Source organism: Octopus bimaculoides, chromosome 16 (assembly GCF_046866305.1).
Source record: "Octopus bimaculoides isolate indiv1 chromosome 16, ASM4686630v1, whole genome shotgun sequence".
NCBI classification, from domain to species: domain Eukaryota; kingdom Metazoa; phylum Mollusca; class Cephalopoda; order Octopoda; family Octopodidae; genus Octopus; species Octopus bimaculoides.
Genome location: NC_142943.1, coordinates 13,573,934 through 13,593,933, shown reverse-complemented (window position 1 = coordinate 13,593,933; position 20,000 = coordinate 13,573,934). Strand labels below are relative to the sequence as shown.

The 20,000-nt window shown below is 36.0% G+C and overlaps 1 protein-coding gene across 2 annotated transcripts in view; it reads left to right on the top strand.

Annotated features, from left to right (window-relative positions):
* The first annotated feature begins 5,144 nt into the window (after positions 1 to 5,144).
* The window catches only part of LOC106878295 (b(0,+)-type amino acid transporter 1), a 79,171-nt gene continuing 64,315 nt past the window's right edge, over positions 5,145 to 20,000 (top strand). For both annotated transcript variants that reach the window (XR_016244582.1, XM_089364160.1), the window contains exon 1: positions 5,145 to 5,366. The gene's annotated coding sequence lies outside the window, so the exon portion shown is untranslated. The remainder of the gene's footprint in view (positions 5,367 to 20,000) is intronic.

The following is a 20,000-nucleotide window of genomic DNA, read 5'->3' as shown; positions in this document are numbered from 1 at the left end:
TTGTAAACAAGTTCTTTAGTTTTGCTTTGTGGTACTCTTGCCTACCCCATCTCTCTCTCTCTCTCTCTCTCTCTCTCTCTCTCTCTCTCTCTCTCCATATATGTATATATATATATATATATATATATATATCATGGTACAGAAAACTCTTTTTTCAATATTTAGATGGCTTCCAGTGCTCCATGTCAGCTAACTTTTTCTCAACTACAGCATCATTTTTTATGCTCTTCACCACCATTGAGTGTTCACTAATACACTAAGCTGTTCCTGAAAGAAAAAAAAAAGTGATATATAAAATTGTCAAATTTAGCTCACATACCCTGTATATATATATAAGAATATATACTGTGGTATAATGCAGGATACTAAACTTCTAGAGAGGCAAGTGTATGGAATAGGAACCAAGTTATTACAATGAAATTACATATTTATACAATTGAATGGACAAAAGAAAGAAAAAGACACTCAACAGGTTTAGTAGGAGTTATGTATTATTATTTAAAACAGTTTGGATTCAGCTCCATGCCATTTAAAGTTTCACAGGCCTCTAACAGAAGCTCATTTCTTTTATCTAAAGCCTGAAAGAGATGGATTTCTGTCAGAAGTTGCTTGGAGCCAAATCAAACTGTTTTAAATAAGACTAGATATATATATTTCATCATGTTAAACTGTTATCCCAACACATTTTTTCTCTCTCCATTTTTTTGCCTCTCAATTCTTTCTGCTGAAGTGCGTAGGCTCAAAACGTCAAAGACCTTTTCATTCTTCCCAACCATTAAAAACTAATACATCTTCTTGTTCTTTCACCTGTCTTTGTCTTTTTGATGTGTGGTAAGTAGCTTGCTTACCCTTTTATGTTTGTCTGTCCTTGTTCGTCCCCTCTTAGTAATGCCTTTATGGCAAATATTTATGAAATGAAATAAAGTAGCTTGCTGATCAACCACATGGTTCTGGGTTCAGTTCCACTGCGTGGCACCTTGGGCAAGTGTCTTCTACTATAGCCTTGGGCCGACTAAAGCCTTGTGAATGGATTTGGGGAACAGAGACTGAAAGAAGCCCGTTGTATTTATGTATATGTGTGTGTGTTTGTCCCCCCCCCCCCCCCGACATCGCTTGCCGTCCGATACTGGTGTGTTTATGTTCCCATAACTTAGCAGTTTAGCAAAAAGAGACCGATAGAATATGTACTAGGCTTACAAAGAATAAGTCCTGGGGTCGATTAGCTTAACTAAAGGCAGTGCTCCAGCATGGCCACAGTCAAATGACTAAAACAAGTAAAAGAGTAAAAGAGTATATATATATATATATATATATATATATATATATATATATATATATATATATCATGGTACAGGAAACTCTTTTTTCAATATTTAGATGGCTTCCAGTGCTCCATGTCAGCTAACTTTTTCTCAACTACAGCATCAATTTTTATGCTCTTCACCATAGAATAAGTACTAGGCTTACAAAGAATAAGTCCTGGGGTTGATTTGCTCATCTAAAAGGTGGTGCTCCCGCATGGCCACAGTCAAATGACTGAAACAGGTAAAAGAATAAAAGAATATGTGTGTGTGTGTGTGTGTGTGTGAATGTGTGTGTGTGTGTTTGTGTGTGTATTGTAAAGTTCAAATGGAGCTGGACTTCAAGTCTCACCTATTCCTCTTGTTTAACCAACAAAGGAATATTTGCCTACAAATCCCTCTATATATGGAAGAAAGATGTGTCAAAAGAATGGAATGTGTAGGATGGGTTTTACAATTCATAAAACATTTTAAAGAAAGGAGTAATTATTTCATTTGTGGGTGGGCAGTAAGCTAAACATTGGTGAAAGGTCAAGAAACAGATGAAAAAGATGGGTCAGAGTAAGGACTGCTGAAAAGAAGTGGAAAAGTGGGGGAAAGAATGATAATGTTCATTGATATAGGTTGCTGAAGAAAGTACTTAACTTTCTGAATGAGTGTATGTATGTTTGTGAATATGTCATCACATTGAAATAAGTAGTGGTTGGCAACAGAGAAGGTACCTGGTCATAAAAAAACTATATTTCAATGTACCTTTGTCTGATCCATATAAGCAAGGAGAGGTAGATGTTAAAATGATGACAATGATGATGATGATGATGATGATGATGATGAAGAAGAAGAGAAGGAGGAGAAGCAGGAGGAGAACATTTATAGGGTAGTCTTAGTTTAGTGCAGTGGTTTTCAACCACTTTTTGCCAACGGACCCCTTTGATTCGTACTTTATTCTACTGGTCCCTCACAGCTATTTAATGAAATCCTAGAAATCTTAGGTGTGGGTGTGTGGTAAGAAGTTTGCTTCCCAACCACATGATTCCAGGGGCAGTCCCCATTGTGTGACACCTCAGGCTGATCAAATCTGTGTGAGTGGATTTGGTTGATGGAAACTGAAAGAAACCAATTGTATACACACACACACACACACACACACAAACACACACACATATATATAGGATTTCACATATATATATATATATATGTATATATATATAACCTCGTGTATATCGTTGGCGATTTTTTCTTCCTCCGTCTTCCCTTCTTTGGACTTTCCTATATTTCCGATGAAGAACTCTGCTCGAAACGTCAAATTCTCTTTCTTTCCTTTCCTGAGCGTCCAGTAACACAATATCTGTATCACGTCCTCGTGTTGTTGTTTTTTGTTGTTTTATTTTGTTGTTTTTCTTGTTTAAACTCACTATATATATATATATATATATATATATATATATATATATATATATATATATATATATATATATATATATATATATATATATATATATATATATATAATTATGTGTATTTCTTCTATCTTAATGAATAAAAATTCTTCTGATAGAATAAATGGGTTAATAGAAACCAATGTAGCAAAGAACACAAAATAACTGTGGTTAGCTCCTGTTTTTAAGGCAGGAACTCCTTGAAATTTTGGGTATTTGAGTATATTTAAGAATTTAAGGATTGGAGAAAACGCATGTTATAATTGCATACTTTATTCCTACATATGTTTCAAAGGATTACAACCTGTGTGATCCATAGGGATCTTTGATATTAAAATTGTAACCTTCATAATGAGTAAAAGAGTAAAGAGCATGTGCGTGTATATGTGTTTGTGTGTGTTTGTGTCTGTGTTTGTCCTCCACCATCTCTTGACAACTGGTGGGCTTACATTTCTGCAACTTAGCAGTTTCACAAATAGAGATTGAGAGAATAAGTATCAAGCTTAATATAAAAAAAACAAGTACTGGGGTCAATTCCTTCGACTAAAAATTCTCCAAGGTGGTGCTCCAGCATGGCCGCAGTCTCACAACTGAAACAATTAAAAGATAAAAATAAAAGAAATATCATGAGGAATTGTATTTAAAAAATTGCTAAAATAGGCGCAGGAGTGGCTGTGTTGTACATAGATTGCATACCAATGACAAGGTTCCGGGTTCAGTCCCACTGCGTGGCACCTTGGGTAAGTGTCTTCTACTATAGCCTCGGGCCAACCAAAGCCTTGTGAGTGGATTTGGTAGACAGAAACTGAAAGAAGCCCGTCGTATATATGTATATGTATATATATGTATGTGTGTGTTTATGTTTGTGTGTCTGTGTTTGTCCCTCCAAACATCGCATGACAACCGATGCTGGTGTGTTTACGTCCCCGTAACTTAGCGGTTCGGCAAAAATAGACCGATAGAATAAGTACTAGGCTTACAAAGAATAAGTCTTGGGGTCGATTTTCTCGACTAAAGGCGGTGCTCCAGCATGGCCACAGTCAAATGACTGAAACAAGTAAAAGAGTAAAATATTTTGTGCATTGTAGGAATATAATTGATTTATGGTACATAAATTCTAACAGTAAAATCTTACATGGACTTCTAAAGCTCATGTGGACCCCAGTTCAGAACCCCTTGTTTAAAGAATAAGATTTAGTATAATTTAGTAGTACTATGAATTTGTAGTTTACTATTTAGCATTTTAACCATCCATATTCGACCTAAATATTCTACCTGTTTAATGTTTAAACTAACTGGATCTGGTCTCTCACACCTGCCCAGAAATGCCATTCTAAAAATAAACAACATCATCAGAATCTTAAAACTGAGATATTGCATGGTTAATTACCAAAAATGTGAATAAATAAGCCTTAAATTTGACAAAGTAATCTAAATGCTAACTGGTTAAATTAGATATATGGGAAAGGAAACTGTGGATGGAGGTAGAATAACATGTGTATGTTTGCCTGTGTGTATGGATGTGTGTGTGTGTGTGTGTGTGTGTATGTATGTTTGCCCGTGTGTTTGTGTGTATGGATGTGTGTGTGTGTGTTTGTGTGTGTGTGTATGTTTGCCTGTGTGTTTGTGTGTATGGATGTGTGTGTGTGTGTGAGTATGTTTGTGTGCATGGATGTGTGTGTGTGTGTGTTTGCCTGTGTGTTTGTGTGTATGGATGTGTGTGTGTGTGTGTCTGTGTGTGTGTCTGTGTGTGTATGTTTACCTGTGTGTTTGTGTGTATGGATGTGTGTGTGTGTATGTTTGTGTGCATGGATGTGTGTGTGTGTTTGCCTGTGTGTTTGTGTGTATGGATGTGTGTGTGTGTGGATGTGTGTGTGTGTTTGCCTGTATGTTTGTGTGTATGGATGTATGTGTGTGTGTGTATGCTTGTGTGTGTCTGTGTCTGTGTGCGTATGTTTGCTTGTGTGTTTGTGTGTATGGATGTGTGTGTGTGTATGTGTGTGTGTGTGTGTGTGTGAGTGTTCAGAAAAAAAAGAATGCTAAGGAACAATTAAAGGCAAAGGAAGTTAGTCAGTAAATATGAGAATGAGTATGGATAAATAAATAAACAAATAAATAGATGAATATAACAAATAAATAAATAAATAAATAAATAAATAAATAGATTAATGTAATAATTATAAATATGACTTGTAAGGCAGAGACAAAACAATAAGAATACTGAACACTGGCAAAATGGTAGATGTGAAAAAAAAAAGAAAGGCAATTACAAAATCAAAAAAGAAATATGTAAATGAAGACAAGAAGAAAAAAACCCAAAAAGGAGAAAAACAGAAACATAAAAATAAACAAGAACAAAAGAGGAGGGGGCAAAAAAAGGAGATGATTGTTGTCTTGAGAACAGGTTTATGTGTAACTCAGTCTCTCTCACACATACACAAATATGCATGTGTGTGTGTGTGTGTGTGTGTGTGTGTGTGTGTGTTGGTCACAACAGAGAAAGAGAGTGAGTGGGAGATAGGCTTCGTCAGATTTAAATATCAGGCTGACTGCATATTTTACCTGTGTGTAGTTGGATATTATTTGATGTTAAACAGATATTTTGTGTGTCCTGTAGAAAAGAGAGGTAAGTGAAGATATCCTTTTGGTTGGGATGGTGGTCCTCATGGGGTTATGATACCCGGATGCTATTATGTATATATATATATACACACACACAAATACTTGCACATTAATGCGATATGCATGTATGCATATGTCTATCCGTCTGTCTCTCAATATGTTCATACTGTTGCACGTTAAGCATGTTTGTATATATATCTTTTTATAATATATATATATATATATATATATATATATATATATATCATCATCATCACCTCCAAACCTTCCAATATATATATATATATATATATATATATAAATATATATATATATATATATATATATATATATATATATATATATATATATATTGGAAGGTTTGGAGGTGATGTACAGAAATTATATTATAGAAAAAAATTAAGGTACTCAGAAATCTGGATGTTTGTACATTTACAGATTTTTATTAATGTCACATGTTTTATAAATTAAATAAAGCGCTTTTCACCTAATCGTGTAGGATTTTCAAATTGTTTTTATATATATATATATAACTCACACACATGCACACACACACACACACACACACACACACACACACACATAAACAGCAACACACATGCATGCATGCATGCAGACAAACTATCACACACACATGTGTAGAAATAAAAATGGAGCTTCTACATGGTCACTAAATATGTTAAAAAAAAGCAGCCAAACCTCCCTCTAATGTAGTCCTAGATACGTTATTCCTGAGAGCAACTCTTTCAATTACAGATCTGATCGATCAGTACTGACCTAGGGTTGTATAATTACAGATACACTCAGATATAGGGGTAGATGGACCGTGAACGAAAGTACCCTATGACAGTGTTCTGCATGTTAAATACTGTTACAGCTGTCTCACACAAGTGTAAAATTGAGAATAACAAAACTTTGACTGAGTAAGATTACCCCTCACTTCTTCTCTCTACCTAATGTCAAAGATATGTAGTACATTTCTGTAATAATCTGAGTCCAGACTGAAAATTTTCTTAATTGGATAAAAAAAATACCAGCCTAGGTTCAAACTGAGGCAGGCACCTGCTTTGAAAAATCTGTTTTTTACTGATTTTATTTTTATGAAAATTTCTCTAATTGAAAAAAAATTCATCCCATGTTTAAATTGAGGTAGAGAACTTCAATGTAAGTTCCTCGTTTATGAAAATTTTTCAAATTGATTAAAAAAACCCAGGTTTTCAAACTGAAATAGAGACCTGCTATAATAGATTTACAGATCTGTTCAGTGGCTGTGTGGTAAAGTAGCTTGCTTACCAACCACATGGTTCCAGGTTCAGTCCCCACTGCGTGGCACCTTGGGCAAGTGTCTTCTGCAATAGCCTCAGGCCGACAAAAGCCTTGTGAGTGGATTTGGTAGACGGAAACTGAAAGAAGCCTGTTGTATATATGTATATATATATGTGTGTGTTTGTTTGTCTTTGTTTGTCCCCCCACCATTGCTTGACAGCCGATACTGGTGTGTTTATGTCCCCGTAACTTAGCGGTTTGGCAAAATAGACCAATAGAACAAGTACTAGGCTTACAAAGAATACGTCCCGGGGTCGATTTGCTCGACTAAAGGCGGTGCTCCAGCATGGCCACAGTCAAATGACTGAAACAAGTAAAAGAGTAAAAGAAAGAGTAATGAAAATTTCCTTTATTTATAAAAATTCATCCCATGTTTAACTCGAGGCAAAGATTTTCCTAACTGGAAGAAATTCAGTCCAGGTTTAAATTGAGACGGAGAACTGTCAGGAAAGATTCGTAATCTTTTTTAAAGAAACTTATCCTAATTAGATAAATAAACTGGTCCTGGATAAAAAAAATTATGGCAGGGATTGCTATGCATGATTCAGTATTTGTTTATGAAAGTTTTTCTTATTGGAAACCCCACCCCAGCCCAGGTTCAAACTGTGACAAAAACTCCTAGACAAGACTAGACTTTTGCTTATGAAAATATTTTTAATTGATAAAAAATCCTGTACCGGTTAAAATTGAGATTGAGACTGGCTATGAAAGGTCCAGTTTTTGTTTATGAAAATTTTCCTAATGAGGGATAAACCCAATTTGGGTTCAGACCAAGGTAGGGACCTGCTACAGATACTCTTAGTTAATTAGTTTTTCAATTCAATATATTATGTACATGTAATACTACTGTATGGGAGCCTATAGACTAACATAGTCATGTTAACACAGATTCATGCATAAATACCTATGAAGATAGATACCCATACACATACAGACATAAACACACATACATAGATACTTTGAGACACAGATATTTTCACACATATACATACATATGTACATATATACAAACATACTCAATTTCAAGAAGTTCCATTAGCACATTTTTAGTCCTGCTAGGGACTTACAATCCTCCACACAAATGTGGCAATAGCAGTCATCTCGTGCTGACGGCTTCCAAAGCTGACATATGCCTTAGAGTGGCTGGCAACATGCAACATGTATCCAGTACAATCTGTCACATGATCAAGCCATCAAAGACTAGACCAGCAACCCCTGCCAAGCCTGCTTGGAAGGAAAGGAGAGTGGTTATTGTTGGATGCCTTGTAGGACACACACACACACACACACACTCAAGATATCCCTTCTAAAACAGGTATGGGTTATTAATGACCTGTAGGAACACTGCATTTCATTATGCAACCCTAATATACTACAAAGTATATTAAACGTTTTGTTGTTAAGTCAATACTGTGCTTGACTGTGGAGGCGCAATGGCCCAGTGGTTAGGGCAGCGGACTCGCGGTCATAGGATCACGGTTTCGATTCCCAGACCGGGCATTGTGAGTGTTTATTGAGCGAAAACACCTAAAGCTCCACGAGGCTCCGGCAGGGGATGGTGGCGAACCCTGCTGTACTCTTTCACCACAACTTTCTCTCACTCTTACTTCCTGTTTCTGTTGTGCCTGTACTTCAAAGGGTCAGCCTTGTCACACTGTGTCACACTGAATATCCCCGAGAACTACGTTAAGGGTTACACGTGTCTGTGGAGTGCTCAGCCACTTGCATGTTAATTTCATGAGCAGGCTGTTCCATTGATCAGATCAACTGGAACCCTCGACGTTGTAAGCGACAGAGTGCCAACACACTGTGTTTCACTGTAAAGGATAAGTGACAAGAAAGGCATCTAGCCTGTAAAACAATACCTCAGTTATGTATTTACTAGCATGGAAAACAGACATACGAACAAATGAATGAATGAACAATGATACCAAGATACACATACACACAATAAATACCAGCTCATACACAGAGGCTTATGAAGATGAATTTTCCAGTTGTTTGATCAACAAATCTATCCTCCTCCTCCTCCTCTTCCCACCACTCTGCTCATCACTCTTTTGAATATAGGCCACCATCAACAATATCTGACTTTCCAAGGTTCATCTGTCTCTGAGCAATCCTTTACTAACGGCTGCCAGTTGTTTTTTTTTTTCAACTTAGAATACTAGATTAAGCTGATGTGCTTCAAAAGGACACAGCTTGTGATATAACCCATCGACATTATATATACGCACATTATATATACACACATTATATATACACACGCTCATAATGGACAGTGAGAATGAGTGCTCAACACTGCAATAGTGGATAAATGCTCTTTATCTATGGCTTTACAAGACAACTGGTTCACAATTGTTCAAGTATCGCCACATGGAAGTCCTTGTGTATCCTCATCAAAAATTGAGACAAGTACCAACACTTCTATGTGACATGCTTGAACAATTGTGATGATTACTTCACATGAAACCATTGGTTGCCTTGTTAACCCACAAAGTGTGTGTGTGTGTGTAACTTTGTCTGATGATAAAACAGTTACTTTTGTGAATTCTTTGCATGCATCACTTATGATTTTATTTTGTGACGTTTTGCCAAGCCATACTTTACTGATCAATCTGTATTGGTAAAAGTCTCCGTTTTCTGTTGGTAGTTGTTTTAATTCTTTTGGAGCATATTCTTCTCCTAACAAAGATAAAAAAAAATATACACGGTGCAGTGAATAAATTGTTATCTAATTTATGCAAAAAATGAAAATAACACCGACATCTCATTTTAACATATATTAACGAAAATTACATAAAAATATCTTGAAATACTAAAGAGTAAATTTATTCAATAAAATCGCCATTGGCTTCAACCACGGCCTTCAGACGACTTCGGAGTTTCCTGCAACTCTTCTGAACAGTTTCCTTGTTTAAATTGGTGAATGCTGCCATAATTCTTGCCTTCATTTCATCTTTGGTGTTACAAGGTGCTTTGTTGGTCTCTCAGTCAACTGTGCCCCACACAATAATTAAGGGAAATTGCAGTCTGGAGAGTAAGGTGGCCAGATGTTAGGGGTGATGTGGTCACAGAAATTTTCTGACAGCCATGACTAGGTTCTCCTGCTTGTGTGGCATGGTGCAGAGTCCTGTTGCCAGAAATATGGTCTTCCAGCAGTCAGTCTCTTGACCCAGGGCAGCACTACCTCCTCCAGGCACTTGATGTAGGCCTCCATGTTGAGTCTGAGGCCGTATGGGAAGATGAATGGAAGCATAACATTGCCATCACTAGTGATCACTCCAAACACCATGATGTTGACTGGATGTTTGATTTTTATCACTCTCGGTACATGTTTTGGGAACACAGCAAGCCAATGGTTGTTCTGTGTGTTCACCATCTGATCTTGACAAATTTTTCTGGTCTGAGAAAACCAAAGCATGTTCGGTTGGAGGGAATGCTTGAGTTTGTTCAAAAGCTTCATAGCATGGTTTTTTCCTCTTGTTCTTGATGGCTTGGGATAAAAATTGGCCCTTTCTCATCTTGTATGAAGAATACCAAATGTCTTCATGCACTATCTGCCTGATAAGAAACTCACACACTCCTGTGTCCCAGATGATGGACCTGGTTGACTTAGAGGGATCATTGTCAATCATTGCCTAGACCTCACAAAGAAATTCAGGAGTTCTTTTCTTATAAGAACGATCAGAGTGAGTTTTCTGAGCTGCTGTACCTTCGTAATCACCATTGGACTCATCCAACTCTTTCCAAATCCTCTGTACTCTCCTCAAATTATCACCCAAACACTCTGAAATGTTCATATCGGAGCTTCCAGTGTGAATACCAAGCAGTAGAGCATATTGTTTGCAAATTTCTGGCAGAGTGAATTGCATCATGATGCTGTTTTTCTCACAGGCAGTACCCAACTGACCCTACCATACTGTGTAGTCCACAAAATCAAAAAGAAACAATGCACATGCATGAAATTAAAAACATAAAATGGCAACAATTTATCCATCACACCCTGTATATTTAGCACTGGTTTGACTGATTGAGAAGCTTACTGTACAACCATCTGGTTTCTGGTTCAATTGTCTTCTACTATAGCCCCAGATTGACCAATGTTTGTGAGTGAATTTGGAAAACAGAAAGTGTGAGAAAGCTCAAAGTATATTAACGTCATTTAACGTCCGCTTTCCATGCTAGCACGGGTTGGACGATTTGACTGAGGACTGGTGAAACCAGATGGCTCCATCAGGCTCCAATCTGATTTGGCAGAGTTTCTGCAGCTGGATGCCCTTCCTAATGCCAACCACTCATATATATATATATATATATATATATATATATATATTATTTTGTTTAAAAGAGGTCCAACACTGTCTGTTTTTTTATGTTTTATTTATATTCCTGCAGAACCAATGTGGGGTATAGAATATGGAATATACAATATATAATATAATATACAATATATAATATAAAATAAAATAAAATAAAAATGGATGGCACCATGAAAGAAAGTATTGAATGTAGATGAAATATTGAGTGTTCAATATAAAGGATCAAATATATAAATATATAAATATAAATATATAAAGGCGACTCGAGTTTCAGGGCTATTTCCCTTCGTCATGGCCGGTATGACAGACTTTAACAGACAGTGTTGGAACTCTTTTAAACAAAATAATATATTCCTCTATACACAATCATACAAAAAAACCCACCTTTTTTGTATTTATTTTTACTCGCATATATATATATATATATATACACAGATGGTTGTATGTGAGTGTGTGTCTGTGTGTCTTTGTGTTTGTTTCTCTCCTTGTTCTGCTTAACAACTGAGGCAATTTGTTGGACTAAACCCTCCAAGGCAGTGTCCCAGTATAGCTGTTGTCCAATGACTGGAACAAGTAACAAGTTAAAGAATACAAGATCCATCGATATAACTACATTCTCTTTATTAGTGTCTTTAATTGTCAATCCATTATAATTTTTCAAACCAGTTATGCTGGTGCTGGTGGCATGTAAAAAGCACCCAGTCAACCAGTATACTCTGTAAAGTGGCTGGCATTAGGAAGGGCATCAAGCTGTGGAAACCATGCCAAAGCAGACTATGAAAGCTGGTGTGGCCTCTGGCCTTGCAAGCTCCTGTCAAGCCGTCCAACCCATGCCAGCATGGAAAATGGAATTCAAATGATGATGATGATGGTGATGATGATTCAGTAGTTCTGAAGTTTGACTTAATTTATCTTTATCAGTTTCATCTCAAGAGCTGCGTCCATGCTGGGGCACTGCCATTAGTTCTTTGTTTTTGTATAGTATTCATCATCACCATCATCATCATCGTTTAACGTCCGCTTTCCATGCTAGCATGGGTTGGACGATTTGACTGAGGGCTGGTGAAACTGGATGGCAACACCAGGCTCCAATCTGATTTGGCAGAGTTTCTACAGCTGGATGCCCTTCCTAATGCCAACCACTCAGAGAGTGTAGTGGGTGCTTTTATGTATCACTCGCACGAAGGCCAGTCAGGCGGTACTGGCAACGGCCACGCTCAAAATGGTGTATTTTATGTGCCACCCGCACAAGAGCCAGTCCAGGGCCACTGGCAACGATCTCGCTTGAAAATCCTTACACATGTCACGGGCACAAGTGCCAGAAAGGCAATGCTGGGCACAGGTGCTATCCCGATTTCGCTTTCGCTTGCCCCAATAAGTCTTCGCAAGCTGAGTTCCGTGTCCAATGAAGGAGTATTATATGATAAATTCAAAATAAGGTAACAAGAATGAAACATTTTATTCCTACCCACTGATGAAAAATAGTAACTCTTGTTTCTTACAAGCTAGTAATCATTATTTACATTATTTACATTTGACGGATATTTGTCCTCATCTTGTTTGTTGTTAACACAGCGTTTCGGCTGATATGCCCTCCAGCCTTCATTAGGTGTTTTGGGGAAATTTCAAACCTGGGTTTTTGTTTTTGTAAGCTTAGTAAACTAGTAATCGTTATTATTCTTTCAAAATTAGTCTGAGTTATCATTTTCTTCAAGGTTCTAAAACCTTATCTTTAATTTCAGTGTAATAAGATTGCCAAAAAGGTATTCTTTTATTCTTTTATTCTTTTATTCATTTACTTGTTTCATTCATTTGACTGTAGCCATGCAGGAGCACCGCCTTTAGTCGAACAAATTGACACCAGGATTTATTCTTTCTAAGCTTAGTACTTATTCTATTGGTCTCTTTTTGTCGAACCACTAAGTTACAGGGATGTAAACACACCAACATTGGTTGTCAAGTAATGGTGGAGGGTCAAAAACAGATACAAACACACAAATATATATATAAATATATACATATATATACACACACACATGTGCGCGCACACACACACACACGCACACACATATATGGCGGGCTTCTTTCAGTTTCTGTCTACCAAATCCACTCACAAGGCTTTGTTCAGCCTGAGGCTATAGTAGAAAACACTTGTCCAAGGTGCCATGCAGTGGGACTGAACCCAGAATTGTGTGGTTGAGAAGCAATCTTCTTACCACACAGCCATGCCAGCAAGCAAATCTTTTTTTTCCCCTTTACTGTTTGGTATACTTCTATTGTTAATAACTTTTTAAAATAAATAATAATAATAATACATTTCTTTTATAACAACAACAACAACAACAATAATAATAATAATAATAATAATAATAATAATAATAATAATAATAAAAATAATAATAACAATAATAATAATAATAATAAAAATAATAATAACAATAATAATAATAATAATAATAATAATAATAATAATAATAATAATAATAATGTACTGAGAAGAGCATTATCGTTGTGAAAACAACATCCAATCATGAATTTTTTTTATTTATTAATTTTTTTTCTTTTTTTTTTTAATACATATTTTACCTGTGAATTTGCGTGTGTAAACTGGGAATGCATACAATGAGTTTCTCTGCCCTAGGTGTACGGAAAACACCCAAGCAGTATTTTTTGAAGTTTTCCTATAACTTTTCTTATATGAAATTGTTACTAGATAACTTTGTACGTGTAGTAGATCAAACGTGGAGAGGGATTACAGGTAATTAGATCAGAGGAGCAGAATTATTTTGATTCCATATACACAGTTTTCAGTGCATTAGGTACATAAACTCACACACACACACAGAAACACAAATACACATACATGCACGTGCATGCAACACACACACACACACATGGCTGTTGTTAATGAAAAGAACAAACAATGGAAGACCAGTGATGCCAAAAATCACTACAATTTCAAGGTGTGATCTGAAGAAAATTGACTTGCTATTTTTAGCAGACTAAGTAACCACACACAACCTACCTCATTAAATGAAAGGAAGTAAAATTTCTCTCTCTCTCTCTCTCTCTGTCTATACACCATCGCTAGAAGGGGACTTAACTCATGTTTGCAAATTGTGTATTTCTCTGACTTTAAAATTGTTAGAAGTTATGGTTTAAAATTATTTTTAATGCAAAAATTCACCTGTTAGGAAGGAAGAAAAAAACAAAAAACTAAATGGCCGATTCTGGGTATTTTCGACCATGAGGAATCCATTGGTGCGACTCCCAAATTGCTATCTTGTAAGGTGTGGATTTCTATAGATGCAAGACACACACACACACACACACTCACAAACTCAGCTTTACAATATGTACTGATGTGACATATGAATAAAAATGTGTAAATGTACAACCATCCAGACATCTGAGTACCTAATTATTATTTTTTCTAAGATCATCATCATCATCATCATCATCGTTTAACGTCCGCTTTCCATGCTAGCATGGGTTGGACGATTTGACTGAGGACTGGTGAAACCGGATGGCAACACCAGGCTCCAGTCTGATTTGGCAGAGTTTCTACAGCTGGATGCCCTTCCTAACGCCAACCACTCAGAGAGTGTAGATATATATATATATATATATATATGTATATATGTATATATGTATATATATATATATATGCACACACACATACATACATACATACATAGAAAGCCAAGTTACTAGTGAGAGATTATCAATCTGGACAAAATACCTTATAAGCTCTCTATTAATACACCAAACTAACAATATTGTTTAGATTAGCAAAGAACTCAGAGTATTCTTGTGGTAAGGTCTGAGTTGATAGTTCATCATTATTCTATACAGTAAATCCATAGATGTGTTCCAGTTATACTGTTATGTTTACAGAGTGATAAAGAAGACAAGACATAAATAATGGTCATTACGTATTACTTTAGTGTAATAAATTTGGCTTACAGCTGTTTCCAGTAGTCATTATAAGTTGATTATTTATTGGTTTATTCAACTGGTCCATTGATCAGTTGAGAAATATTGAATGATCTAGCGAATTAATGTTACTTTCTTGTGTGTGTGTATATATATATATGTGTGTGTGTGTGTGTGTGTGTGTGTGTGTGTGTGTGTATGTGTGTGTGTGTGTGTATGTGGGTGTGTGTGTGTGTGTGTGTGTGTGTATGTGTACACACAAAAACATATGATATTTTGAAGCAACATATTTGGAGTTAGTGAACTGTAGAAAAGCATAAATTTCCCACAATCCAAGTTAAGCGTTTACAACAGCTATTTCAATGGAATAAACATCAATGGTTTTTTTCATCTTGTATCCCAATGAAATGGATAACCTATCCATTTAAATTAATTTAGTATGTATGTTAATTATGTAATTATATAAATGCTGTTGAAAACTTATGACTCATATTACATTTAAGCTTTTCTGCTGCTTACTGTCATCATCATCATCATCATCATTATCATCATCATTCTCATTTTAATGTTTACTTTTCCATACTTGTATGGGTCAGATGAAGTTTATTGAGGCAGATTTTCTTTAGCTAGATACCCTCCCTGTTGCCAAATCATATCTGTTTTCAAGCAAAGTAATACTTCTCCATGGCCAGACATGTTGCAAAATGTTAAAAGGAATGATACTGTTTGTATGACAGTGAAAATCATTTACAACCATCACACAATGTCAAGACAAGGGGACATGAACATGTAAACATTCACACACACACACACACACACACACACACACATATATACACATACACACAGGCTTCTTTCAGTTTCCATCTACCAAATCCACTCACAAGGCTTTGGTTGGCCCTAGGCTATAGTAGAAGGTAATAGACCAAGATGCTATGCAGTTGGGAAGCAAAGATCTTGCACAGCCATATTTGCACCTACATATATATATATATATATATATATATATATATATATATACTAATACATCCATTTGTTGTTTACACCACATGTCTTTGTCTGTTGTATTTTCGTGAATTCTCCCATACATAGCATACGCTCACGTGGTCGCACCAGCTAATCCTGTCTCTACTCATCACACACGAACTTCTGGACTCTCTACCATTTTTCATTCTGGACTTTTTATTCTGAACTTTGCACTCTCTGGCTGCACCTCTCCTGCCTACGGATTACGCTGTACCTATCTACTGATAAGAAATCGACACAATACACCACGACGTCTGAATCTTTTGGACTTTATAACTTGTGTAAAACTTTTATTTTATTATTACTGACCCTTCTGTCCGACATTCGCCATGTTAGATTGCTGACCACTACACATATTTTTTTTCTCTCCTTGTTTCTCTCCTTATTTCTTTCTGTGTTTCTTTCTGTTGAAGAGCGTAGGCTCGAAACGTTAAGGACTTTCTCTATTCCCGAGCGTTATACTAATACATCCATTTGTTGTTTACACCACCTGTCTTCGTCTGTATTTGGCTTGTGATCGTAGGGTCATGAGTTCGATTCCTGGTGGCACAATGTGTCTTTGAGCAGACACTTCATTTCATGGTGCTCCAGTCCACTCAGGTGGTAAAAATGAGCAGTATTTGTATTTCAAAGGGCCAGCCTTGTTACACTTTGTGTCACGCTGAATCTCCCTGAGAAATATGTAAAGGGGTATGACCTGTCCATGTTTTTTCTTCTCCTTCTTTTGTATCATCTGTCTGGATGTTTTGTTGTCCCTTTTTTGTATCATCTAGCTGTCTGGACGTTTTGCGTTCTTGTCCCATTTTTTGTATTCCTTTATATATATATATATATATATATATATATATATATATATATGTCTCTGTGTGTGCATGTATATATGTGTATATACATCTGCACATGAGAGAGAGAGAGAGGGGGGAAGCGGAGAAAGATATGATAATGGAGATGTAACAAGGCATAAATACTCTGTGCTCTCTGAACCTCGCTCCATTAGATCTTTTTATACGAAAATACTTAAATGATAAAGCTTGCTGTCCAAAACCAGCAACAATCAATGAATTCAGGGTACACAAGTACCGAATGAAATTTTTGTGATTCCATTACTTCACGTTATCAACAATAGGTGTATGAAAATAGTCAATAGTTTGAAAACAGGCATTTATAGAAATATTAAATTCCTTTTGTATATTCTATTCAATTTTGAAAGCAAAATGAATTTCAATAAACACTGACTTCAAAAACAGCAGGAGTGGCTGTGCGGTAAGTAGCTTGCTTACCAACCACATGGTTCCGGGTTCAGTCCCACTGCGTGGCACCTTGGGCAAGTGTCTTCTACTATAGCCTCGGGCCGACCAAAGCCTTGTGAGTGGATTTGGAAGACAGAAACTGAAAGCCCATTGTATATATGTATATACACACACACACACACACACATATATATATATATATGTATATATATATTATATATATATACACACACACATATATATATATATATATATATATATATATATATATATATATGTATGTATGTATGTGTGTGTATATGTTTGTGTGTCTGTGTTTGTCTCCCCAGCATTGCTTGACAACCGATGCTGGTGTGTTTACGTCCCCATAACTTAGTGGTTCGGCAAAAAAGAGACCGATAGAATAAGTACTAGGCTTCCAAAGAATAAGTCATGGGGTCGATTTGCTCGACTAAAAGGCGGTGCTCCTGCATGGCCGCAGTCAAATGACTGAAACAAGTAAAAGAGTAAAGAGTGAAAGAGTGGATTTACATTTTTTGGTGGACACCCTACACACACAGACACACACACACACACACACACACACACATACACACACACACACACACACACACACACAGACACACACACACAGACACATGTATATATATACACACACACATAATGTTTTTCTGCATGGAAAAGAAAGTAGTTCTGAGAAGAAAAACCAGTTTTGTTAACATTCATAAATAACAGCAAGGCTGTGTTAATTATTGCACAATTGAAGACAATGTCTTACAGTATTTAGTCGTGTATCTTAGTTCTGAGTTCAAATCCTGCCTTGGTTGACTTTATTTTCCATCTTTCAAAGATGGGGTGGGGATAAAATATATCATCCGTGAAGGAAAAAGGAAGAGACAATCTAACTGGTCGTTTCGCCTTTTCCTAAGTGTTAAGTCTTTGTGCAGTAACGGCACAGTGGAACAAATTTTGATGTTTGTTTATGCTAATGCCACCACCATTGCTACCACTACCACCATTCTCATCACCACCACTACCACCACCATGCCATTTCCCATTACTATTTTCCATCATTGCCACCATCACCACTACCGCCACGAGGATGATAACCTACTACTACTACTACTACTACTACTACTACTACTACTACTACTACTACTACTACTACTTAATAACCTTTATTTTACTGACTTTTTCTTCACTTTCTTTTAATTTCTCTCTTTATTTTTTTCATGCCCTATTTCCCTTCCATGCAATTATTTAACCCTTTAGTGTTTAAACAGGCCATATCTGGCCCAGTACGTGTTTTATATTCAAACGGGCAATATCTAGCCTCTCACACCTAACCTACATTGACATTCTAAAAACAAACAATCACATCATTGAAACCTCAAAGCTATAAGATAATGCATGATTAATTCAAAACAATTTGAGTGAAAAAGTATTACATTTAACAGAGTAATCTGAACACTAAAGGGTTAAGAAACATCCCCTCTCTATATGTGTGTATGTGCATGCGTGCACACACACACACACACACACACACACACACACACACACACACACACACACACACACTTCCCGAGTGTTAAACTAATACATCTGTTTGTTGTCTACACCACCTATCTTCGTCTTTTGATTTTTTGTGAATTCTCCCTAAATATATATATATATATATACAGTGGTGAACTGGGTCTAAAAATATTGGTTGCCAGGAGACTAAGGGGGTCCACTCACAACCAGAAGAGGACTAACCTGCAACTACAATGATATAATTTAATTTTTTTGTTTTTGTTAAAAGTATTCTTTTCAACTATCTACAAACACAGTAAAGTTGAAATAATGCATTCTTCCAGGAGTGAATAAAAAATTCTCAAACTTGAGGTGATGGGCCCCTTACATACTAACATGGGCCCCCATATATGGATTCTAATCGTGCAGGAGCCCACTTGCCATCAGGCAAGCTGGCAACCAGCTAGTCCGCCATTGTAAGTATATATATATATATATATATATATATATATATATATATATATATATATATATACATATGTATATATGTATACATACATATATATATATATATATCTATGTACATATATATATATATATATATATATATATATATATATATATATATATATAAATGCGAAAACTAATTTCTGTGTGTCAGTGTGTCACACTTAGACCGCCTCCCTCATCATTCAATGACACTCCTACTATTCCTCATTATGGGGTGAGAGTAATAGTAGGCATAGAGACACTGAGGGCGGTGGCAAAGAGAGAGAGAAAAAAGAAAAAGAGAGGGAGAGAAAGAGAGACAAATAAATTTAGGGAGAGTTGATGTTTTATTAAAAGTAGTAGTGTTGATGGTGGTAGTGGGAGTAATAATAAAAGAGAGAGAAAGAGGGAGATGATGTACAACTTTGTTTAACCATGTCTCTTTGACAGAGATTGCTATTGCCAACATACTGAACACTATCATTTTGCTTTATTTTTTGTTTTCTTTAATACACACACACACACATATATATATATATATACATACACACACACATGCACATATATATACATATATATATATATATACATACACACACACATGCACATGTATATCTATAAAATACACTCTCATTGAAATAAAGTTTCCCTAAAATTAAACAGCTAATATAATAAATGTGAATGTCAGTGTGTCATGCCTTTTCAACTTTAATAAATCCTTTTTACTGGAAGTACAAGGCCTCAAATTTTGAGGAAAGAGATTAAGTCGATTACATC